Source organism: Paroedura picta, chromosome 3, assembly GCF_049243985.1.
Source record: "Paroedura picta isolate Pp20150507F chromosome 3, Ppicta_v3.0, whole genome shotgun sequence".
NCBI classification, from domain to species: domain Eukaryota; kingdom Metazoa; phylum Chordata; class Lepidosauria; order Squamata; family Gekkonidae; genus Paroedura; species Paroedura picta.
Genome location: NC_135371.1, coordinates 74,811,090 through 74,836,741, shown reverse-complemented (window position 1 = coordinate 74,836,741; position 25,652 = coordinate 74,811,090). Strand labels below are relative to the sequence as shown.

At 45.0% G+C, this 25,652-nt stretch overlaps 1 protein-coding gene across 2 annotated transcripts in view; it reads left to right on the top strand.

Moving 5' to 3' along the window:
* Positions 1–2,711: 2,711 nt before the first annotated feature.
* Positions 2,712–25,652, top strand: part of SGCD (sarcoglycan delta) — a 349,857-nt gene continuing 326,916 nt past the window's right edge. Inside the window, exon 1 of one of the 2 annotated variants that reach the window (XM_077326433.1) lies at positions 2,712–3,080. The gene's annotated coding sequence lies outside the window, so the exon portion shown is untranslated. The remainder of the gene's footprint in view (positions 3,081–25,652) is intronic. The other variant, XM_077326432.1, reaches the window with a different exon arrangement.

The window sequence follows — 25,652 nt, the reverse complement described above, 5'->3', positions numbered from 1 at the left end:
CATTGATTTTCATTTACTTTCTATTTGCCATTGGTGTGTTATTTCTTGTTGGGTTGACCGTAATGTAATTGGTTAAAATTAAAAGTTTAATGCTTACAATTGTTTAAATTTGACTCAATGCACTCTTTTCACAGCCTTTAAAGAGAGCAACAGCCTTTAAATTGACCGTACCTGGAGGATGCTATAAATTGTAGTTATCTCATCAAGGGGGATCCTCCCTGCATAGCAAGGTCTAAGTTGAAGGTGATAAAACTTGTGAAATACCACAGCACTTCTTAACCAGATGAGCTCACTCCAGGGTGTAAACTGCACGGGGCTTTTATTCCAACCCCAGATTGATTCAGTCCCTGCCCTCTACACAGAATGCGATTTCCGTTTGGATTTGGGGCGATTTTAATTTTCCTTCTGCAGCAAGAAGGATTGATCCGGAGTCACCCTACCTTTATTGTGCTTTATCTTGGAGTGCTGAAAATCCTGAACATATTCAGAAAATCGCATTGTTTTGAATCTGGGCTCTCCTCCGTGGTAGAGGACCCGTGATTGGCTACAGGTGGTCATGTGACAAGCCTGCCTCAAAGGAGAAGCCCCTAAGTTCTCTCAACTTCTGTCGGCCTTGGATTTTTTTGCGTGCCTTCTTCGTCCCCCCCCCTCCAAGAAAAGAAAAGATTTTTTTTCTCCCTCCTCTGACTTCTTGGATCCTCTCCCCCCCTTCAAGAAAACAAAGAGTCTCCATTTGCCCCCCCCCCTTCTGAGCTCCCTAGCCACGTGCAGAAGACTTTCCTGTTTCAATGGGGAGGGGGGGAAGAGGAAGACTCGAGTTCAAAGCGATCTGAATTCAACAGGATTGACAATGGAATAAAAAAAGTAAGTGCAGACTCTGCCCAGATTTCCCAGGCTTTTTTGGCAATTGGGACAGTCAGATAAGACAACCAAAACTTTAAAATGAGAAAACAAAGAGGACAGACTTATCTCCGTGACTCAGCATCTCAATGTCGCTGCCATCTTCCTGTACAGACTCACTGTCTCTCGCTAATCGTTATTGTGAACACACTATCATTGGTGTCCAATTATCCTGACCAGCCTATCGGATATCTACCCAAACATAAATTAAGAGCATTATACAAAGAATCTCAAAAAAAATCTTGAATACTGTTTTATTATAGTGACATGATCCCATAGCAATGTGGAAGTGTTTTGTTTTAATTAATTCTGGGACTTGGGGGGAAAGGAAGTTTAAGTCCCTAAGACCACCGCTGTGAGGGGATTGGTAGCTTGCGTTGATTGACAACCCAAGGAGCGGGGGTGGGGGTGGGGGTGGGGAACCTGCAGTTTGTCCACACTTCCATCTTCTCGGCCACCTCGTAAGGAAGGGAAAAGCTGTGATGAGACAGCAGTATAATGCAGGAGGGGCCTGTCAGAAAGCAGCCAAACGTGTGGTTTACAATGGCGTGTTTGCAAGCAGGAGGTGGCATATGTTGTCTGCCTCCATGTGGAAATAGTCTTGCACAAGTACAAAAAACCTTTGTTTGGCGCAGTTTAAAACTGGTGCAGTCTTTAGAAACCTTATGATTCAATGAAAAACTCAAGAAGATTACTGGACACTGGAAGAGTGTACCCGCCTTCTGGAAACTAAAACAGTTAGAAAATACCAATATGGAAGCCCCGGACATGGAACTCTCAGTGTGTTTAAACTTGGTTGTTGTAAACACAACATCAAAAAAGTGGTTAGTAAACTATTGATTGAAATAGATAAATGGCAGAATAAGGAGGTTAAAAAAAGCTTGATCACACATAGAAGAGGCTAGAGTAGAAGCTATATCATGAGTGGAAATTCATGGAAGTATCTTCTTATAGAACATAAAGTAGTCAGTGTATGATAGAGATGGTTCAATTATATTTAATTTTTTTGGATAGCATGCAAAGGAATGGATAAGAAACAGCAAAACATCCCACATTTTAAGGCAAAAAAGTTGCTTCTTTCTCCTAAACTATTTTCTGTATTGTTACCTTGACAACTATGACTGTTCCCCACTTCAGGACAGCTTGACTATGGAGAAGATAGGGGAAAGAAGGACAGATTCATGTATATTTCTATGTGTGCTTCTGCTGTGCAAACACATGCCATCTTAGGCAGCAGAAGTTAATCAGCATCTTGATCTTTGGTAATATCTGGAAATGAAAACAAAAACAAAAACAGGTGTTGGGACCCTTCCCTGGCAAAAAGTACAACAACTTGCCTGCCTAACCTCCTCGCCCACCTTCTTTTCAAGCAACACAACCACATTCCATGTGTAATGGGAAAATGTTTTCAGGATTTCTTGTGGGGCTATCAGTGTATAGCAGAGTGAGAGAGCTCAAATATAATTGTCGTATTTTTAGCCCTGGCAGTTTACAACCATGCATGTCAGGATTAGTATACAGCAGTAATCTGCTGAGAGATTCTAAAAATAAGCCTTCCTTTTTTGCAACTGAAATTAAAACAAGGCAAAACCATAGGTAAAAGAAGGGTGGCCTTGAACAGAAATCTGAATCCCCCTTCTTTGGGAAAGTTGACTTAACAGCAGTGGCAGTTAGCTCGAAATCTTTGATGCAAGGCAAAAAGTGGAGCAGAAGAACCACCCACTCTTGAAGGGAAATATTAATACCATCCACACTTGTTACTGAAACGATTCCCCTCATAGTTTCCAGCACTAAACACACAGAGTTCCTGTGTTTTGCGCAGGGGTGGATTTGTATGTGGGGAAGGGGGGTCCTGTAACGCAAAACACATGTGTTGCCAATTGATATCTGGAGCCAGACCAGTAGCTGTAACTTGGCCTGACAAAGCCTTATTGAAATAAAAGACAGAGTGTGGTTTCAAAGCAGTTAGAAAAAAAAATGAGAACGCTGTTCAGGAAATTCTTCAGGCATGGGCAGGGACTTGGCTGCATTTCTGCTGGTGGAAAATCTGACAGGGGCAGCTTCTGAAGGCGGGGTAGGCCTCGTGCTGCTCTGAAAGCGGTCGTGTATCTTCTTCTCCCCTCCCCTGCTTCTGCCTAACCTAGACCTTCTCCTTTCATCTGGCTTCTGAAGAAAGAAAGGTAAGAGACTATTGTTCTTTCTTCATGCTGTTCTCTTGGCATTGTTGTCCCTTTCTTCTATGGCTGAAGGGACTGTTCTGTGTTCAGTGAATTGTTCCAGCAGGAGGAAACTGGAAATCTGTTGCTCTGTCTGCTTGAGAAAGGATTACCTGCTGGGGTTGCTGCCTTTCTGACTTTTCACTGGACTTCTGAGCTTACAAAGAGCTGCTACTTTTGGCACTCTCCCTACATAAACACATTCCTATTTCCAACTTTCCCCTCTGCTGTAGAAAAGGTGAGTAGGGAACTTTAGCTTTGAAGTTTAACAGAAGCTGTGTGAAGATAAGAGAAACTTTCCCCAGAGTCATTTAATTTAGAGGATATGATGAATAATATCTATTTCTCATAACTGCAAGAAATATGATGTATGGTTATTTGACTGAAAGGAGAATAAAGCTGTTACCAGGTAGCCTGCAGTGTACATTTTGTCAGTGCATGTTTATTTTGTTCTGTGATGCCAAAAGTATAGGCAATGTACTCTGTAATATATTACAGGAAACTCTGAGGAGATACTTTTTAATGCACTTCTCTGCCACTTCTCTGGTGAGGTTTCTTTGTCAAAAGAAAGATTCTGTTAATCTCTATTTTAAAGAGGGAGAGGATCTCCCCCCCTCCACAGAAAGTACTGAATGTATGTTCTTATGCTCTAATGTTGGGCATTAACATTTAATCCTAATGACCTGGCATATCTGTGCAATGTCTGATAATGACTACACATGAGGTTTGTCAACATGCAAAAAAGAAACAAAAGGGCACACAATCTTGAATCTTTAGACTGCTTCTCACTCCCTTTTCTATTTCCTTAGCCTTAGACGAGCACAAAGAATTTTGATACATTTTAGTTGCCTTTGATGTGTCCCTTTTACAGAGAAAGAATAATAAATAAAATAATAATTTGTAGAACTATGCATTGAGGTAGAAAGGAAGTTCCAGATAAGTAGCATGGACTGGCAGTGGTTAGAGCAAGGACTGAAGATTGTTCCTTCTCTTTTGCTCTGCAAATACAGAAGAGTTCCCATCATAACTAACACAAGATTGTTATCCACAATGGAGATGGGGCAGAGTTTCCAAAGAAGATCAAGTACAAAGCCAATGAATAGGATGGCAATAAATGGAATAAAACATGCTACTATTCTCTTTCATCACTGGGGTTAGAATTAGGATGCCTCCAGGCAAAAGCAGTGAGGAAAGATAAGGAAGCTCGCTTTTCTCTTAAGCATGTGATTGAAAATACTACAACCCCTGCTTTGACGAAATATGTGGCTCATAGTACATAGTACATGGGCACTAAGTACCTTCAGACAGTAATCCAGCCACATTGGAATAGAGGATGGCACCAATAATTGGTGGGATCTGACTTTGGCATCAGTTTTGTAAATTGACATAGGTTTGATGGCCAGGGAAATGTCAGACTGTAATGTGCAGTGAACAATAGGCATGGGAGAATGGGAGCAGAGGCCAAAGTGGGAGTGGGTGGAACATGTAGAACTGCCCTGAAGGGGCTGAGAGGGAGAAGCCATTCCCCAGACACCCCATTCTCAGGCTCCTTTCTAGGAGGACCAAAATTACAAAGCAAAGAGCCAAACCAACCCTGCACCCTCTGTGGTAGTTGCCACCACTCTTGAATTGGTTCCCTATCTCCCTAAAAATCCAAAGGTAACTTTTATCAGGGAACTAAAGCAAGGTGCCTTGAATCCTGTCCAGGACAGAGAGGACTCAGAACAAATACACAGGTGGCTGTGACCAAGAAGGCACTGGGGGGGGGTATCTTCCTATAGTACTTCCAAGAATCAGACAAAGGTTAAAAATTAATTGATATTTATTAAGGTGCACAATACACAAATTACATTAGTCAGTGAATAAAATAACAGAAGTGTTTAATATCATTATCTTCCAAGCAAGACATTTCTAAGAATCATGATTTGGCCTCAACCAAAGACCTGGTGGAAGAGCTCCATTTTATTGGCCCTGCAGAACTGTGACAGTTGCATCAGGACCATTAGCTCTCCGGGGAGCTCATTCCACCTGGTTGGGGCAACAACTGAAAAGTTCCTGGCTCTGGTTGAGGCCAGATGAATTTCCCTTGAGCTGCATTAGCAGAAGTGTAGTGTCAAGGTCAGATGTGGTATTGATACTGCTGAATTAGTCTACTTTGATTAGACTTCACTTGGAACGATGTGTTCAGTTTTGGACACCACCATTTAGGAAATACGTCAGTAAACTGGAAGGAATCCAGCATAAGACAACAAATCTGATGAGGGACTTGGAAACTATGTCCTATCAATAGAGCCTGAAGGAACTGGGCAGCTCTACATTGGAGAAGAGATACTTGTCAGGTGATATCATTGCTGCATTCCAATAAAAGGATGATATGCAGAGGATATGGCAGATACGTTTTCAGTTGTGTTGGATGACACGCCCAGAGCTAATGGATGCAAATTATAGCAATTTGAGGAAGAACTTTCCAATGGTGGAATGTGTTCAACACTGGAATAGTTTCCGTTGTGAATTGGAGATTCTTCATTAATGGAGGTTTTTAAATATCAGTTATTTTGCTAAGAACCCGTGGTTCATATAATAAAATGTTAAAAGCCAGTAAAACCCCATAAAACCCCCACTTTACAATATGCAACAAGCAGTGATAACTTCTAATCAATTGGTCTCCTCCCATCTTGTTCTGCTGGAAGCCAAGACTTCTTCCACTGGGAAGTGGGTGTAGATCTATTAAACCATGGGAAAGGGCCCTAGTTGGTTCTGCCCTGGTGTTAACCATGCACCTGTCGGAAGAGCTCCATCTTGTCATGCGGAAAGCTGACAAATCCGGCAGGGCCCTTAACTCTTCAGGGAGCTCATTCCACCAGGTTGGGGCCAGGACTGAAAAGGCCCTGGCCTGGGTCGAGGCCAGGCGAACAGCCCGGGGGTGCAGGACAACCAGTATATTCATACCCACAGAGCGAAGCGTCCTGCAGGGGGCAAAAGCAACCAAACAGTCCGGCAGGAAAGTGGAACCCAAGCCTCATATGGCCTTAAAGGTTAATACCAAAATCTTGAACTTTACCCAGAAACAGACTGGTAAGCAGTGCAGATGGTGAAGCAGCAGCTGAATATGGGCCCTCCACGGTATTCTAGTGAGGACCCTGGCAGCCGCATTTTGTACCAGCTGTACGTTCCAGATCAAAGTCAGGGGCAGGCCTGCGTAGAGTGAGTTACAGTAGTCTAGTCCGGAAGTGACTGTTGCATGGATCACTGTGGCCAAGTGTTCCAAAGACAGGTAGGGTGCTAGTAGCCGAGCTTGGCGAAGGTGGAAAAATGCCAACGGGGCTACTTTAGTGACCTGAGCCTCCATGGAATGGGAAGAATTAAAGGTCACCCCCAAATTGCTGACAACCGGTGTCAGTGTTAATTGCACACTGTCCAGACATGGGAGATGCCCTTCCTGATCCTGCCCCCTTCTACCCAGCCACAGGACCTCTGTCTTGGAGGGGTTGAGTTTCAGGCGGCTCTGCCTGAGCCATCCAGTCACTACTTCCAAACATCTGGCAACTGTATCGGGGGGGGGGGGAGTCCGACCAGCCGTCTATTAGAACGGGTGTCTTCCACATACTGCTGGCAACCCAGCCCATAGCCCTGGACCAGCCGGGTTAGAGGGCACATATAAATGTCAAAAAGCGTGGGAAAGAGTATCACCCCCTGCGGCACTCCACGTGGGAGTTCACGGGGCTCCAACAATTCCTCCCCCACTGTGTCCCCTTTGTGTCCGGTTCTGGAGAAAGGAGACCAGCCATTGAAGTGCAGTCTCCCTAATTCCGGTCCCACCAAGGAGGAATACCAATATCTCGTGGTCGACCAAATCAAATGCAAGCAATTTCTTGGTTACAGAGGAAGATAACATTGAAAGATAAGAGAGGAAAGGTCTGCATGTAACACAGGCCTTCTCACCTTCAACAAACACTTGTTGATTATAATTGTTATCTGTTCTGCTTTTTTGTTATTTTCCTCTACATTTAGTTATATCTTCCATAGAATCACCTTATCCTCTCACCTCTTCAATCTAGCACTGTTCTCCGTGAACTCTGCCCTCCCTGTTTGTGGCTGTCCCTTCTTCCTTGATTTCAGTGGCCTAACAGGCTTCTTTCACAGAAGGGTTGTGGCAGTCTTGGGCTAGGTAGTGACTGTGATGTGTGTCAAGTTCAGTCAACTTATGGCAGCTCTATTAATTAGTGGCCTAGGTCAGTGCTCCGCAACATTTTAGAGGATGCGGACCAGCGGCGGCAGGGAGTGCGATTGCCCGTTGCGCGTGTGCGGCCCTGGTTCCCTCCCCCCCTCCCATGGTAAGCAGCTTGCTGGGCCGCAAGCTTGCGGCCTGGGAAGTTTCTCACTGCTGGGAGGGGCGGGGAGAGGGAGCCGTGGCCCGGTGCCAGGGCCTTCGCGGCCCGGCACCAGGCCGCAGCCCGGTGGTTGGGGACCACCGGCCTAAGTAGTGTCTGCATTATATCTAAGGCTCCAAATATGCACACATTTGAATTTTACAGCACATACAAGTGTGTGTGCTTGGATGTATGTAAAAACAACAAAATAGGGATGTGCAAGTTACCCTGTAATAAACTGCAATTGAGTTGCTGGTTGCATGCACTGTCATTAAGTGTTAAAGCAAAGACTTGCTTTCATTTGAGAGTTCAAATAGCTCACAATAAAAAAATAAATTTCTGCACATGTGCAGACTATGCTGACACTTTATGTAGAATTTTAGCCCGAGGCATGGACATTAATTTTACCTGAGTCATATAGAAGAGCTGGGTTTTTGTACCCTACTTTTTGCTACACAAAGGAGTCTCAAAGTGGTTTACAATTGCCTACACTTCCTCTCCCCTGTGAGGTGGCCTGTGACAAATCACAACTCACTGATTGACCTTCCCCCTCCATCTCCCACCCTCCCTCATTGCTTGCTAGCAGCAGCACAGCATCCATTTTTGCACACGAGGAGAGAAGCTGCGGGGGCAACAGAGGTGCCAGATCCTTTCAGCACCCTCGCAGCCCGTCGGCTGGCAACAACGCTGAGAGGGACCCGTCGAGGGGGCCTTCCCCTGACCCTTTCAAAGCCCATTTTTAAAATGGGCTGTGTTACTAGTAATAATAAAGCAGCTATCATATAAGAAATAGGCTGTTCCAATAAGTTTAAAAGACTCAACGACATAGAGCGAGACGGTTCTCGGGGCCTTTGGAGCTCCAGAATAGATTCAGGCCTTTGCAGAGGAGGTGCAAGTGTCAACGTTGGAAGAGCTCCCAAAACAAAGTCTAAGACAAATGGAAGAGGCCATGGAGATAGAAGGAAATGGTGTTGAGAAGAAAAAAAAAAGGAGAGTACTGGTAATTGGAGACTCCCTGCTAAGAGCAATAGATCGCCATGTGGCTTGGCCCGACCCCCTAACCCGAGAGGTGTGTTGCTTGCCAGGGGCAAAAATTAAAGCATTTCAGAATGGCTGCCCAAACTCCTCAAAACTACGGATCGCTACCCATTTGTGATGGTCCATGTGGGAATGAATGACATGTCCATGAATGCCATCGCTCCTATTAAAACAGACTAACAAGATCTAGGGAGGAATCTCAAGCAAATGGGGGCACAAGTGGTATTCTCTTCAATCTTGCCTGTCAAGGGAAGAGGAATGCATTGGGAGAGGAAGATAATGGAGGTGAATCAGTGGCTGCATAGTTGGTGCCGGCAGGAGAGATTTGGTTTCTGGGACCATGGGATAGGCGTTCTTGAGGAAGGCCTACTAGCACCTGATGGACTGCACTTATCAAAGTTGGGGAAGAATGTGTTTGGCAAGAACCTGGGGAGATTCAGCAGAAGAGCTTTAAACTGAAGACACAAGGGGAAGGAGACGTTCAACATACGGAGTGTAAGGAAGGAGCAGCCCAACCAGGAAGGCCAGCTCATAGGGAACCAAAAGTAAAAGGATTCAGATGTCTTTATACTAACGCCCGAAGCATGAGCAATAAAAAGGAAGAGCTGGAAATTCTCATGCTGATGGAAAGGTATGATCTAGTAGGCATCACAGAAACTTGGTGGAATGATTCTCATGACTGGAATGTAATGGTGGACGGATATGAACTGTTCAGAAAAAACAGAATAGATCGAAGAGGTGGAGGAGTAGCACTGTATGTGAGGAAAGGGCTGACCTGTCAGGAAATTCTAGTGAAGGAGAGCATATCTACAGTGGAAAGCATCTGGGTGAAAATAAGCGAGGGGGAAAAAAACATGGTGGTGGTTGGTGTCTGCTACCGACCGCCTGACCAATGAGAGGATGTAGATGTCGCAATTTGTGAGCAGCTTGAGAAAATATCCAAGCGGCAGGACCTTGTCATCATGGGTGACTTCAATTTCCAAGATGTGTGCTGGGAAAGAAACTCTGCAAAGCGTCCTCAGTCATGCAACTTTCTGAACTGCCTGGCTGACAATTTCATTTATCAAACGATAGATGAATCCACAAGAGGTTCAGCCATACTGGACTTAATACTGACCAACAGGCAAGAGTTGGTGGATGAGGTGAAGGAGGTGGGGACCCTAGGGGGAAGTGACCATGTCCTCATAGAATTCCTTTTGAGATGGCGAGGCAAGGAAGCTTGTAGCCAGATGCGGATGTTGGATTTTCGTAGGGCAAACTTTAATAAACTCAGGGACATGATGAGCGTCATACCATGGACGAGAATGCTGGAAGGGAAGGGAGCATGTGAAAGGTGGGCGCTACTCAAACAAGAGCTATTGCATGCTCAATCAATGACTATCCCAGAAAGACTAAAACACTGCAGGAGCTCTAAGAAGCCTATTTGGATGAACAGAGAACTTCAGATAATTAAGTGGATAGGGAATTGGTTAGAGAACCGCACTCAAAGAGTTGTTGTCAATGGTGTTTCATCAGATTGGAGAGAGGTGAGTAGTGGGGTACCTCAGGGCTCAGTGCTCGGCCCGGTACTTTTGATCATGTTTATTAATGATCTAGATGAGGGGGTGGAGGGACTACTCATCAAGTTTGCAGATGACACCAAATTGGGAGGACTGGCAAATACTCCGGAAGATAGAGACAGAGTTCAACGAGATCTGAACACAATGGAAAAATGGGCAAATGAGAACAAGATGCAATTTAATAAAGATAAGTGTAAAGTTCTGCATCTGGGTCAGAAAAATGAAAATCATGCCTACTGGATGGGGGATACGCTTCTAGGTAACACTGTGTGTGAACGAGACCTTGGGGTACTTATGGAATGTAAACTAAACATGAGCAGGCAGTGTGATGCAGTGGTAAAAAAGGCAAATGCCATTTTGGGCTGTATCAACAGGGGCATCACACCAAAATCACAAGATGTCATAGTCCCATTGTATACGGCACTGGTCAGACCACACCTGGAGTACTGTGTGCAGTTCTGGAGGCCTCACTTCAAGAAGGATGTAGATAACATTGAAAGGGTACAGAGAAGAGTGATGAGGATGATCTGGGGCCAAGGGATCAAGTCCTATGAAGATAGGTTGAGGGTCTTGGGAATGTTCAGCCTGGAGAAAAGGAGGTTGAGAGGGGACATGATAGCCCTCTTTAAGTATTTGAAAGGTTGTCACTTGGAGGAGGGCAGGATGCTGTTCCCGTTGGCTGCAGAGGAGAGGACACGCAGTAATGGGTTTAAACTTCAAGTACAACGATATAGGCTAGATATCAGGAAAAAAATTTTCACAGTCAGAGTAGTTCAGCAGTGGAATAGGCTGCCTAAGGAGGTGGTGAGCTCCCCCTCACTGGCAGTCTTCAAGCAAAGGTTGGATACACACTTTTCTTGGATGATTTTGGATGCTTAGGGCTGATCCTGCGTTGAGCAGGGGTTTGGACTAGATGGCCTGTATGGCCCCTTCCAACTCTATGATTCTATGATTCTATGATTCTATGATTCTATGATTCTATGACTACTCATCAAATTTGCGGATGACACCAAATTGGGAGGACTGGCAAATACTCCAGAAGATAGAGACAATATTCAACGAGATCTGAACACAATGGAAAAATGGGCAAATGAGAACAAGATGCAGTTTAATAAAGATGTGTAAAGTTCTGCATCTGGGTCAGAAAAATGAAAAGCATACCTACTGGATGGGGGATACGCTTCTAGGTAACACTATGTGTGAACGAGACCTCGGGGTACTTGTGGATTGTAAACTAAACATGAGCAGGCAGTGTGATGCAGTGGTAAAAAAGGCGAATGCCATTTTGGGCTGTATCAACACGGGCATCACATCAAAATCACAAGATGTCATAGTCCCATTGTATACGGCACTGGTCAGACCACACCTGGAGTACTGTGTGCAGTTCTGGAGGCCTCACTTCAAGAAGGATGTCGATAAAATTGAAAGGGTACAGAGAAGAGCGATGAGGATGATCTGGGGCCAAGGGATCAAGTCCTATGAATATAGGGTGAGGGACTTGGGAATGTTCAGCCTGGAGAAAAGGAGGTTGAGAGGGGACATGATAGCCCTCTTTAAGTATTTGAAAGGTTGTCATTTGGACGAGGGCAGGATGCTGTTCCCATTGGCTGCAGAGGAAAGGACGCGCAGTAAGGTTTTTAAAGTACAAGTACAACAATATAGGCTAGATATCAGGAAAAAAATTTCACAGTCAGAGTAGTTCAGCAGTGGAATAGGCTGCCTAAGGAGGTGGTGAGCTCCCCCTCACTGGCAGTCTTCATGCAATGGTTGGATACACACTTTTCTTGGATGCTTTAGGATGCTTAGGGCTGATCCTGCGTTCAGCAGGGCGTTGGACTAGATGGCCTGTATGGCCCCTTCCAACTCTATGATTCTATGATTCTATTATAGGTTTCCTAAAGGTTGTTTACAGTATTTCATGGATTGTATTACTCCCCCCCCCGACTCTGACTCATAGTTGGACTTAAAAATTGTCATGGGTTGTTTGCATAATTCATTTGGAGCTGCAGTTGGTGTCCACAACTTGGTCTAAAAATAGCCTTCATCCAATAGTACATCCTGTGTTTCAGCAGTCTTGTTTCATACTGCAACCTAATGTTTAAGTATTTAGTGCAGGTTTTCTCAACCAGGGTTTCGTGAAACTCTGGGCTTCTCGATGGCTCTAGAAGGGTTTTCTGAATGGGCGAAAGTTCAATATATATATATTTAAACATTTATATTAAACATTTATTGCGTGATATGAACATGCATGATCATGTCAACCTGTTTGTTCCTCCCCCCCCCCCAAATGGCCAATGATGGGCCTGAAGGGGGTGGGAAGGGAAGGGGCCCCAAATGGGAATTTAAATCAGCTATGCTTCTCAGCCATATTCTGCACAATTGTGGCACTTCTGGGATTTTTTAAAGCCAGTATCATCTTGTCATATATCTGAGCATAGCTATTAATGTATCCCCATACCCATGGTTATTACAGTACCTTTCCATTAAGGCAGTCATTTACAACTGGATCATGTTGTCCACACAGAAAATCCAATAGTAAACTGCTATTTCACAATAACAATGTAATATCCAACATTTAGCTGCAATCCAGATAAGTTCATATGTCAAATCAAGTAGTTACAAATCTCATCAGTATCACAAGTAAAAATGCTATGTTTCAAGAAGCATCTACTCTCAAGAGCATCTACTCTCAACAAAGTGATCATTAATACAGTGTATTGACTCTTTTGGCTTGTCATAATAGGAAGTGCTGGAAGTGCTGAACACCCCCCCTCCCATCCCACTACCTGTGGCTATTTCAGCACTTGAAAAAGCACAGGTGTGGGAACAAGAGCACCTTACAGCATATTAAAATGACTTTAAATTGGTGTTAGTATTCAAGGAGTAGTATTCAAGGAGTCTGTCACATCTAGTTTGGATCTAAGAAAGAGCAGTTTCTCTTAAGTTTGCTCTTGCTAGCAGTCAGTTGACTGAAAAATTCGGTCCTGTTTGTTATGATGATAAAGTTTGTTGTACCTTTTGTCCTGTGCTGTAATTTTTATAGTTCTATAGAGCTGTATCACAGAACTAATTTGTATGCTGTTTTATATTTTGGATGCCATTAAAGATGTTGTATTTTTGTTGTCCTCTGTGATACTTAAAACACTGTATAGGATAGGGTATTGGAATGAGTATTGGAATGTTTCCTACTGAGTATTGGAATGTTTTATCCTTTAGAGCAGTGGTCTCCAACCTTTTTATCACCGGGGACCACTCAACGCCTTTTACTGAGGCCTGGTGGGGGGGGGGGTAGTTTACTCCTCTACTCTCAACTACTGCCCTAATGCTCTCTGATCGCTATGGTAATGTTTAAACATCCCTTCAAAATAAGATACAGACACACCACAACAATGAACATAAGGAACATTTTATTTTCATGGAAATTTTAACTCATGACAATGACAAATCAATGGGAACCCTGAGCTTGTTTCTCTGCAACGAAATAGTCCCATCTGGGAGTGATGGGAGACAATGACACCCGAAGTGTGTTGTAAAGGGCCAGGGGGGATGAAGTAAAGGGCCGGGGGGTGGGGAGAAGACGTCCTTCGGGGCCCACCTTCAATTAGTCGAAGGACCACATGTGGTCCGCAGCCCACAGGTTGGGGATCGCTACTTTAGAGAACTGTCTTAACTGCCAAAAATTGACTTCCAGAGTTTAGTGGTATATTTGTTGTTATTTCAGAGGGAAATTAGGACTGCAGTGGCTGATGTGTTGTGGAGATCACATGACCTGAGTTTGCTTGAGAGAATGGGTCACAACTACTACAAGCTCTTTTAGTTGGTATTCTTATTGAAGTTGTTTTAAGCCATTATTCATACTGTTAATCTTTATCCGGTAGCAACAAAAATAATTTCAGTCTCATGAAACAGGAAATCAAGAAAATAAAAACTGTGAAAGTAAAAAATGATAAAAACAAGAGAGATGATAAACAACTTTTTTGAAACAACTAGAGATATGGTCTGATTTATGGAAACTGATATATATATATTTCATTTCTGATGCCTTCCAAATGTGTTTAACTTGACAGCTCTGAGAGTCTCATACTAAAGCGGCTTCAGATGTAGTACAGAAGTGACAATAATACTTGGCAATTCGTTGCTTGTGCAAATTTGAAAATCTCAGCAACCTCCACCACTAAAATCCTAATAATCTTTGACAAGTCCTTGAAGTGTGTAGAAATTGGGGGCATGTCATACATAATCTACAATTGGGCTTAAAGCTGCTTTTAATGTTGTCCATCCATCAGTTTTATGACCTGGTGAGAACACTCAGAGGTATCTGGCTGAAAACAGCTGGAGGGCAGGATAAGATGATTCAGCAGATCTCATTTTATCTTAAGTTTAATGCACGGAAAGCACTTTCATGGACATGGAATATGTAAATAACATGTGACTATTCAACTTGTGCCATTGCTAATAATAAATGCTGGATTTTTGTGTTTGTATGAGAGTTATGATTATATCTATCTATCTATCTATCTATCTATCTATCTATCTATCTATCTATCTATATATATATATATACACACACACACACACTAGGGGCAAAGCTTGTTGTAACCAGGAATACAACGGGTGCTAGAGCTTGGCGGTGGGAAGTTGAAGGGGACGAGCTGTCCAGTCTGGAAGGGCATGGGGTATAATGTGTGTGTTGCGTGGGAGGTTGTGGTGGTGTGGTGACAAATGAGGGCATGGGTGTGGAGATATGGGTGTCAAGAACCTGTGGTTTGGAATGCTCATTGAGTATGGGAGATGACTGACCTTTGGGAATTGTGGCATAGTGGATACAGATGAGGTTTCCAGACACGTGAAGGGAAAATCAGACTGGAGACTATTCTTAGGGGAAGATTACATGGCAACCAATTCCCCCCAGTTCTGCGTCATTTCCCTTCTGTGAATTGGGCCACAGATACTGAAATGTCCTCCTGCTCTAATACACATGGGGTAGTCACAGTAAACAGGTGTCCACCCTGTTCCTTCGGTCTCCATTTTTCACTGTTGATAAAATGTTATGTGCCTACATGCTTCTTTCATGGTTGCTCCTTAGAAGAAGAACGGATTTTTGTACCCTGTTGTAATAGGGTACAACCCTGTTGTAATAATACCCAAAGGAGTCTCAAAGCAGTTTACAAACACCTTTTCTGTTTGTCTCCTCACAATAATCAACCTGTGATGTGGGGCTGTGAGATGTCTGAGAGAACTGGGAATGGGTCGCAGTGACCCAGCAGGCCTCAGGTGTCTCAAAGCATTTTCCAATTGTCTCCCCTTCCTCTCCCCATAGCAGACTCCCCATGAGGGAGGTGCGGTAGAGAGCCTCAAAGGGAAGCTGGCAATCCTAAGAGGAAGACTCTCTGTACACAGCAATCTTGACCTTAGTAAGGTTTTTTTATACTGGTTTTTTATTTGCCAGGCCAAGGTTGGAAAAAGTCATTTCCCATGTGTGTCCAGCCATTTACTTGTTCACTATTTACAGTTTCAGGCTGTAAATATTTATTTAGATCTTCCTGTACTTTCCAGACTCTCAGGACTGATGCTGGTCTGCCTGTCTGTGCCCCAGAATACAAACAGTTGCTGGTAAGGGCTGCCCATAGCCCAGGAAGGACATAACCTGCACCACTCCCTCCTAACTGCAGGCAAAAATGGCTTCTTTGAAGGCTGGACTCTGAGGCATTGTACGATTTTGAAGTCCCCCCTCCAAACCTCCAGGAATATTTCCAACCCAGGGGTAGCCAACCTCCAGATGGGGCCTGGAAAGCTCCTGGAATTACAGCTCACCTGCAGAGTATAAAGATTAGCTCCCCAGGCAGAAAGGGCTACTTTGGACAGGGTTGTGGTAGAGAAGAAACATTTAAGGCCTCCCGCACAGGTTGTTGTTGACTCCCCATGAGGGAGGTGAGGTAAAGAGCCTCAAATGGAAGCTGGCAACCCTAGGAGGAAGTCTCTCTGTGTACAGCAGTCTTGACCTTAGTAAGGTTTTTTATACTGTTTTTTTATTTGCAAGACCAAGGTTGAAAAAAATCACTACAGTTCCCATGTCTCTCCAGCCATTTACTAGTTCACTATGTACAGTTTCAGGCTGTAAATATTCTTTATTTAGAACGTCCTGCACTTTCCAGACTCACAGGATTGATGCTGGTCTGTATGTCTGTGCCCCAAAATACAAACAGTTGCTGGTAAGGGCTGGTCATAGCCTGCATAGCCACACACCTGCACCACTCACTGCCAATTGCAGCCTGCAAGTCCCTACCATAGTAGTATAATGATCATATCTACAGGCAAAAATGGCTCCTTTGAAGGCTGGACTCTGAGGCATTGTATGATTTTGAAGTCCCACTTCCAAACCTCTAGGAATATTTCCAACCCAGAGATAGTCAACCTCCAAGTGGGGCCTGGAGACCCTGGAATCACAGCTCAAAGATCAGCTACTTTGGACTGGGTTGTAGTGAAGAAACATTTAAGGCCTCCCACAAAGGCTGTTTTTGAATTGAAAGACTTGAGGCCCACTACACAGGGTTGTTGTGCAGATGAAACAGGAGACAAAAGAACCTCTGCAATAGCATCCAGTTTTGTCTGCATAATAATGGTTTGCAGTAGGCCTCAAATCTGCAGAGAGTTGTGAAGAAGAAATACACATGGCTTGGCTGTGTCTAACCCCCAGCCAGAGCAGTATTTTAAGTGAGAAGGGGCTTTTCTGTGGCCTCCCTGTCAGCCAACTGTTTGGCAGAAGGGGAAAGTTCCCCACCCTCAAAATGAATGCCATCAGGCTCCCCTGCATTGCTCCTGGAAATACCTCCCTCCTCTCAGTCAGGGGCTGTTAAAGGTCCTTCCCAGAAGGCCTGAAGGGAGCAGGAAGGGAGCACACTCACCAGCCTCCTGCCAGCTCTGTCATTGTTCTGAGGCAAAGTTACAGTTGGACGTGACAGTTAGGACAGTTAGGATAGCCTTGGGGCGAAAAGGGCTGGTGCAGCCTGTCCAAGCCTCTATTCTCATCCCACTTGGCAGCCCTACTGACCTCCTCTCCCTGCAGTGGTCAGGAGCACAATGGCTAGAACGCCTGGGTTGTCATGGCCTGTCCAGGTGAGGGCCCAGTCGGAAAGCGCGAGGTGCTTTTTGATTGGACCCTCACCCAACTGGCTAGAACTCTTGTCTGTCTTGGTGAGGGCCCCACCCACTGTGTGGTCCCCACCAATGATGGCACGGGCTCATGGGAATTGTAGTCCATGGACATCTGGATGGCCGCAGTTTGACTATCCCTGTCCAACACCATAATTTGAAAGCATCTATTCTCCTCCTGTCTTCTTTCTTCAGGATCCAGCTTGTTATGGAGAAGACAATGGCATTGACTAGCCAGCACTTTATATTAAGGCTGATATCCTTATCTTTCCACAGTTCATGCTTAACAATGCGTTCCGGCCCCGTGTTATTCGCAGTTTGATTTCAAGGCTGCATCCACCACTTTGAGTGATCATAGAACCAATAATGAATGTATGTATGTATGTCCGAATGTATGCATGCATGCATGCATGCATGCATGCATGTATGTATGTATGTATGTATGTATGTATGTATGTATGTATGTATGTATGTATGTATGTATATGGAGAGTGGAAAACCCCCTCACAATAGCCTCATAAAAGTGAGGGGCAGCCTATTCCACTGCTGAACTAATCTGACTGTGAAATTTTTTTCCCTGATATCTAGCCTATATCGTTGTATTTGTAGTTTAAACCCATTACTCTGACTGTGAAAATTTTTTTCCTGATATCTTGCCTATATCATTGTAGTTTAAACCCATTACTGTGTGTCCTTTCCTCTGCAGCCAATGGGAACAGCATGCTGCCCTTCAAATACTTAAAGAGGGCTATCATGTCCCCTCTTAACCTCCTTTTCTCCAGGCTGAACATTCCCAAGTCCCTCAACCTATCTTCATAGGGATTGGTTCCTTGGCCCAAGCTGGGGCCGGGATTTCACCCATAATGGGCTGAGGGCGATATGGCTGGGGGAGGAGGTTGGACAAGAGAAGGTCAGTGAGCACTTGTGATAGTCCTTTGGCCAAACCGTGGTCACACGGCAGACACCCCAGGCGTGCTCGCTGCCCTTCTAACCTCCTTCCCATACCCAGATATACTGGGGAGGAGGCTAGGGTGGACCCGGTCTTAGTCCTGTGCAACGCAAGGTCAATTAACAACAAGGACTCGACTCTGCAACAATACTTTGCGGAGTCTGGGGTCGACCTTGCATGCATGACCGAGACCTGGATGAGGGGTGGCGAAACAGTCGCCTTAAAAGAACTCCCCCCCCCCAAGTTTTGGGGTCCTGCACCAATCCCGGGTCCACAGGAAAGGAGGAGGTGGCAATCTTAGTCTGGGAGGCCTTCCCCTATAAGGCTCTCCCGGCGCCGGACATCGCGGGAGTGGAGTGTGTCAGATTTGGGTTGGACTTGTTCGAGAGCTTGGCCATCTGGTTGGTATACCGTCCGCCCAACACGCAACCAGATGCCCTGCCAAGCCTGCTGGAGGCGGTGGCCTCCTGGGCTTTGCAGTACCCCAGGCTTATTATCTTGGAGGACTTCAATGTCCATGCGGACGCACTGTCCCCAGGACTTGGCTTGGACCTGGTGTTGGCCATTGGTGACACTGGGGCTCTCGCAAATTGTTGCCAGGCCCACCCATCAGGCTGGCCACACCTTCAACTTGATCTTCGGCGCTGGGATAGAGGTGGCTCTGGATACGGCCTTGACCGTCCCATGGTCAGACCACTACGCCCTACAGGCTCGGATCAAGACCCCACCCCCTTCCTACTTGGGCGGTGGGCGTATTTTTGCCCGCCCAAGGAGTCTCATGGATCCAATTGGTTTACAGAATCCTCTGCACGACCCGAAATCTCCTGGCATCTTGTTGGCGGCCATGGTGGAAGACTGGCAGTCCCGCCTGTCAACTGCCATAGACGAGATTGCTCCCAGACATCCTCTCTGCCCTCGACTCAAACTGGCACCCTGGTACACCGGGGAGCTCCAGGAGAAGAAGAGGGAATTGAGACGACTAGAGTGAGTGTGGCGGAAGGCTCGTGACGAGGCTACAAGATCATCTTATTGCACGTTTATGAGGGAGTATGAGATGGCAGTGAAAGCGGCTAAACGTGACTTCTTTGCCGCAGAAATTGCATCCGCTAGCTCTCGCCCAGCTCGACTATTTAGGGTTCTTAGATCTCTCATCACCCTGGAAGAAGGGCGCCGAAATAGTAGGAAATTGACCATCAGCTGTGAGGCATTTGCAAGCCATTTCACGGATAAAGTCTTGACACTCCACCACTCCCTTCCAGCCACGGTTAATACAGTTAATGAACGCCAATTTTTTTCCCTGATATCTAGCCTATATTGTTGTACTTGTAGTTTAAACCCATTACTGCGTGTCCTCTCCTCTACAGCCAACGGAAACAGCATCCTGCCCTCCTCCAAGTGACAACCTTTCAAATACTTAAATAGGGCTATCATGTCCCCTCTCAACCTCCTTTTCTCCAGGCTGAACATTCCCAAGTACTTCAACCTATCTTCATAGGGCTTGGTCCCTTGGCCCCAGATTATCCTCGTCGCTCTCCTCTGTACCCTTTCAATTTTATCGACGTCCTTCTTGAAGTGAGGCCTCCAGAACTGCACACAGTACTCCAGGTGTGGTCTGACCAGTGCCGTATACAATGGGACTATGACATCTTGTGATTTTGATGTGATGCCCCTGTTGATACAGCCCTAGATGGCATTCGCCTTTTTACCGCTGCATCACACTGCCTGCTCATGTTTAGTTTACAATCCACAAGTACTCCAAGGTCTCGTTCACACACAGTGTTACCTAGAAGCATATCCCCCATCCAGTAGGCATGCTTTACATTTTTTGACCCAGTTGCAGAACTTTACACTTATCTTTATTAAATTGCATCTTGTTTTCATTTGCCCCTTTTTCCATTGTGTTCAGATCTCGTTGAACTCTGTCTCTATCTTCTGGAGTATTTGCCAGTCCTCCCAATTTTGTGTCATTTGCACACCTGATGAGTAGTCCTTCCACCCCCTCATCTAGATCATTAATAAATATGTTAAAAAGTACCGGGCCAAGACCGAACCCCAAGGTACCCTGCTACTCACCTCCCTCCAGTCTGATGAAACACCATTGACAACAACTCTTTGAGTGCGGTTCCCTAACCAATTCCCTATCCACCTAACTATCTGAAAATTCAGATTGCAGTCCTTCAACTTATCCATCAGAAAATCATGGGGAACCTTATCAAAAGCTAAATTCCAAGTAAACGACATCAACCGAATTTCCACAATCCAGCAAACCTGTTACTTGGTCAAAAAAGGAAACCAGGTTGGTCTGACAGGACCTGTTGGAGACAAATACATATTGACTTCCTTGGATCACCAAATTGTCCTCCAGTTGTTTGCAGATCGTTCCCTTTAATATCTGCTCCATTATCTTCCCCACAACAGAGGTCAGACTCACTGGTCTGTAGGTTCCCAGGTCATCCTTCCTCCCTTTTTTAAAGATCGGAATAACATTTGCTCTCTTCCAGTCCTCTGGGACATCTCCAGTCCTTAAAGTGGTCCCGAAGATGATGGACAAGGGTTGTGCAAGTTCTCTGGAAAGTTCTTTGAGTACTCTCGGGTGCATTTCATCCTGCCCAGGGGATTTGAACTCATTCAGTGCAGCTAAATGCCTCTCGACAACCTCTCTATCCATGTCAACCTGCCACTCAGACACTATCCTTTGGCTACTGCCATCTCTAGATGTGCCTAAACCCTTTGAACTGTGGGAAAAAACAGATGTAAAATAAGCACTAAGCCTTTCTGCTTTCTCTGCATCTTCCGCTAGAGTTTGTCCATCGCACCCAACAGTGGGCCTATTGCCTCCTTTACTTTACGTTTGCTCCTCACATAACTGAAAAATCTTTTCTTGTTACAAGGGGCTTCTCTGGCCAATCTTAGCTCACTCTCAGCTTTGGCCTTTCTGATGATTGATCTACAGTGCCTAATAACCTGTAGGTACTCTTCTTTAGAGCTCTGTCCTTCCCTCTATTTCTTGAACATTTCCCCTTTCTTTCTTAGTTCCTCTTGAAGTTCTCTGTTCATCCAAATAGGCTTCTTAGAGCTCCTACAGTGTTTTTGTCTTTCTGGCATAGTCATTGATTGAGCATGCAATAGCTCTTGTTTGAGTAGCGCCCACCCTTCACATGCTCCCTTCCCTTCCAGCATTCTCGTCCATGGTATGACACTCATCATGTCTCTGAGTTGATTAAAGTTTGCTCTATGAAAATCCAAAATCCAAGCTTCCTTGGCTCCCCATCTCAAAAGGAATTCTATGAGGACATGGTCACTACCCCCTAGGGTCCCCACCTCCTTCACTTCATCCACCAACTCTTGCCTGTTGGTCATTCCATGGATAATATAGAGAATAAAACAGAATAAAATAGCAAGGATGTAATGCCTAACACCCTCCCCCCATTTTCAAATAGCAACCTTGTCATTTGTCTAACAATGATCTTTAGGCAATTTGTTTCTATAGCAGCTCTCAGCCATCATTATTTCTTCTCCCTTGGTGAACTGGAGACTTAGGTGCAGGGGATAAATCTCTGACTGTATTCTTACAGACTTGAATTGTGCCACTTAATTATGTTTTCCCGTGCTCTCGTGGTTTTATTCACTACCCTTTAGAGCAGGACAATTTTGTTTTCATTATCTGCATCTGCACTGATCTGATATGAATCTGTGTGTATGTGTGTTGCAGATTCTTTGCCTAAGTTGGGCATGGCATTTCCATCTGGATTGAAAAATAAAAGCAGGAAGAAGAATAGGGAAATATTACCTGGGGAGTGCATAGGCTGCTTGGAATTAAAGCTGGATGAACAGACTCACTTGCTGTCAATCTGTTTCCATGGGAAAGCAGTGGTGTAGTTTCCAAGAAAAGTTATTGTGTACTCTCCCCATATTCTCAGGGCAGAATTCCAGGGAGTACTGGCTCAGGAGAGATGGGCTGAAAGCAGGTTGTGGTTTCCTATTACCATCTAAAGGAAAACCCATAATATTAATCTTATGGTTATAATTACCAAACTGCACCCATTTCAGGAATTACCATTGTGCTCTGATATCATCGGAGTAAATATTACAGGAGATCTCTCCAATGTAATGGGTTAAAAACATATTTTTAAAGTAAGAAAATAATTCTGATGAGATCATAAATCATGACAGTAGATCATTATAAAGTTTTTGTATGTTGCAATATTTTCAGTTTGTTTCTTTAAAGCCTGGAAAAGCCTTCAAGTGGCAGGAGTGGCAGTGGTACTTGTGGGGCCTTAAGTATGGGTGGGATCTTCAAAATGTTTCACCTTCCAAATCCCATAAAATACAAAGGAGCAATGACTGTGACATTTTCAAAGCTATCCTATCAGGTTTGGGGAAATGTCCATTGTAAAACACCTGGGAAGTAGACAATTAAAGGACACCATTGTGTGGATTTTCCAGAGCAGTTTGGATGCAAAACTGGAGAGAAAAATCTTGTGTGGAAGCAACCCAAGTGAAATACATATAAAAATAAACTAAAGAAGGGAGGTGAGGGAACCTGACAGGTGATATATAGGTACTCAATAATTGGTTGGGTTAGGAAGACTGGTCCTGGGGATGATGATGATGATGATGATAAGAGCACCTGAAAGTCAGCAGGGGGGGCTTTTGCTGCAGTGGGGAATGGAGCTCCAATAGGGACGCTGCAGGGGGGAGCCTTCTGACTCTCTTTCCCAAAGCCCCCAGTGGAGAGTGATGGAGCGGCAGCAGTGAGGGGAGGGGCCAGTGGTAAAAGGAGCAGTCTGGGCGGGCCTGTCCTCTTTTCCCCTTGGCCCCTCAAGCAGACATTTGGATGGGTTGAGTGCTGTGGAGAAAATGGGCTGATTAAGCCTTGCAGCTGACCCTAGGTGCTAATGAGGTGCTAACGAGGTGCGATCAGCAGAGCATGGAACACATTGACCATAATTTTAAGAAAAAGGATTAACGGAAAGAATCCCATTACTGAATGGGGAGGTATATTTAGAAAGCCCCTGGTCCGTTTTGACAGTCCACACTGACGTTAATTAAAAAGGAAAAAGATTAAAGGAAAGAAGCCCTTTACAGGAGGAGGGATTTTTAGAAGCCCTGTGGTCCGTTTTAACGGTCTTGTGGGTTTGAAGGGAGATAATGGTGCCTAAAAAGAGGCAAGAAAAACAGGGTGAGAACAGGCTGACAGGACAGACAGGATTGCCTGGTGGCCCACTGGCCAGTGGGTCAGCCTCAGGGGCAGGGCAAGTAGGCCCCGCATTGGAGCATGCAGTTGGGAATGTGGCCCTAGGCAGCAATGACAGGCTGGGGTCGCCATATGGAACGAGGGGGGGGGGCAGACGGAGGGCTGCAGTTGCTATGGCAACAGCACGTGCAGAGGAGGCAGTATTAGCTGAGCAGGCCTCAGAGACATAGGTGAGACAGAATCTGTCCAGTGGCTTAATCAAGTATAAGAGGATAAAAAGTCTCTTATCTCATTTATTTAGACTGCCAAAACGGTCTCTAGAATCGTCCCCTTTTTTCGTGCAGCACCCAGAGACATAGGTGGCTGCTGTTGGGTGTGTTGAACTAGCTTCTCAGGTCCCCGTCCATACACAAATACCTTTGCAACCCAGTGATGGCAGCCCTACTGGGCCGGTGGCTTGGAATAGGTCAGGAGAAGGATTAGGGAGCACAGCAGCTACATATTGGGGGCCTCATAATTCCACTGCTAATTCTTCAAATGGGGAATATATGGGGTTGGTGATTGGTGCATATCCAGAGAAAGGGTGGCATTTAGTGTGCCACCTCAACAACGTCTTGGAAGCATTAACTATGTTGGGGGATGCGGCAGCAATCGCCCATGACACTCTAATGTCTGAAAGGGCATCCAACAATATTTTAGCCAGATGGGATATCAAAGATCATAACGCTTGGATCGTGAAAGTGGGCCCATATATCCAAAGTCATAGAATCATAGAATAATAGACTTGGAAGGGACCTCATGGGTCATCTAGTCCAACCCCCTGCACTATGCAGGCCACTCACATCCCTATCGCTCATCTACTGTAACCTGCCACCCCCTTGAGCCTTCACAGTATCAGCCTCTCTGTCAGATGGCTATCTAACCTCTGTTTAAAAGATTCCAAAGATGAGAACCCACCACCTCCCAAGGAAGCCTGTTCCACTGAGAAAACGCTCTGTCAGAAGCTTCTTCCTGATGATTAGATGGAATTTATTTTGAATTAATTTCATCCCATTTGTTCTGGTCCATCCCTCTGGGGCAAGAGAGAACAATTCTGCTTCATCCTCCAAGCATCCTCAGTCATGCAACTTCCTGACCTGCCTGGCTGACAATTTCATTTATCAAATGGTAGATGAACCCACAAGAGGTTCAGCCATACTGGACTTAATACTGACCAACAGGGAAGAGTTGGTGGATGAGGTGAAGGAGGTGGGGACCCTAGGGGGAAGTGACCATGTCCTCATAGAATTCCTTTTGAGATGGGGAGCCAAGGAAGCTTGTAGCCAGACGCGGATGTTGGATTTTCGTAGGGCAAACTTTAATAAACTCAGAGACATGATGAGTGTCATACCATGGACGAGAATGCTGGAAGGTACTCTTGGTACTCTAAAGAAGAGTACCTACAGGTTACTAGGCACTGTAGATCAATCATCAGAAAGGCCAAAGCTGAGAGTGAGCTAAGATTGGCCAGGGAAGCCCATTTTAACAAGAAAAGATTTTTCAGTTATGTGAGGAGCAAACGTAAAGTAAAGGAGGCAATAGGCCCACTGTTGGGTGCAGATGGACAAACTCTAACGAAAGATGCAGAGAAAGCAGAAAGGCTTAGTGCTTATTTTACATCTGTTTTTTCCCGCAGGTCAAAGTGTTTAGGCACATCTAGAGATGGCCGTAGCCAAAGGATAGTGTCTGGGTGGCAGGTTAACATGGATAGAGAGGTTGTCGAGAGGCATTTAGCTGCACTGGATGAGTTCAAATCCCCTGGTCCGGATGAAATGCACCTGAGAGTACTCAAAGAACTTTCCAGAGAACTTGCACAGCCCTTGTCCATCATCTTCCGAACCTCTTTAAGGACTGGAGATGTCCCGGAGGACTGGAAAAGAGCAAACGTTATTCCGATCTTCAAAAAAGGGAGGAAGGATGACCCAGGAAACTACAGACCAGTGAGTCTGACCTCTGTTGTGGGGAAGATAATGGAGCAGATATTAAAGGGAGCGATCTGCAAACATCTGCAGGACAATTTGGTGATCCAAGGAAGTCAGCATGGATTTGTCTCCAACAGGTCTTGCCAGACCAACCTAGTTTCCTTTTTTGACCAAGTAACAGGTTTGCTGGATCGGGGAAATTCAGTTGATGTCATTTACTTGGATTTTAGTAAAGCTTTTGACAAGGTTCCCCATGATGTTCTGATGGATAAGTTGAAGGACTGCAATCTGGATTTTCAGATAGTTAGGT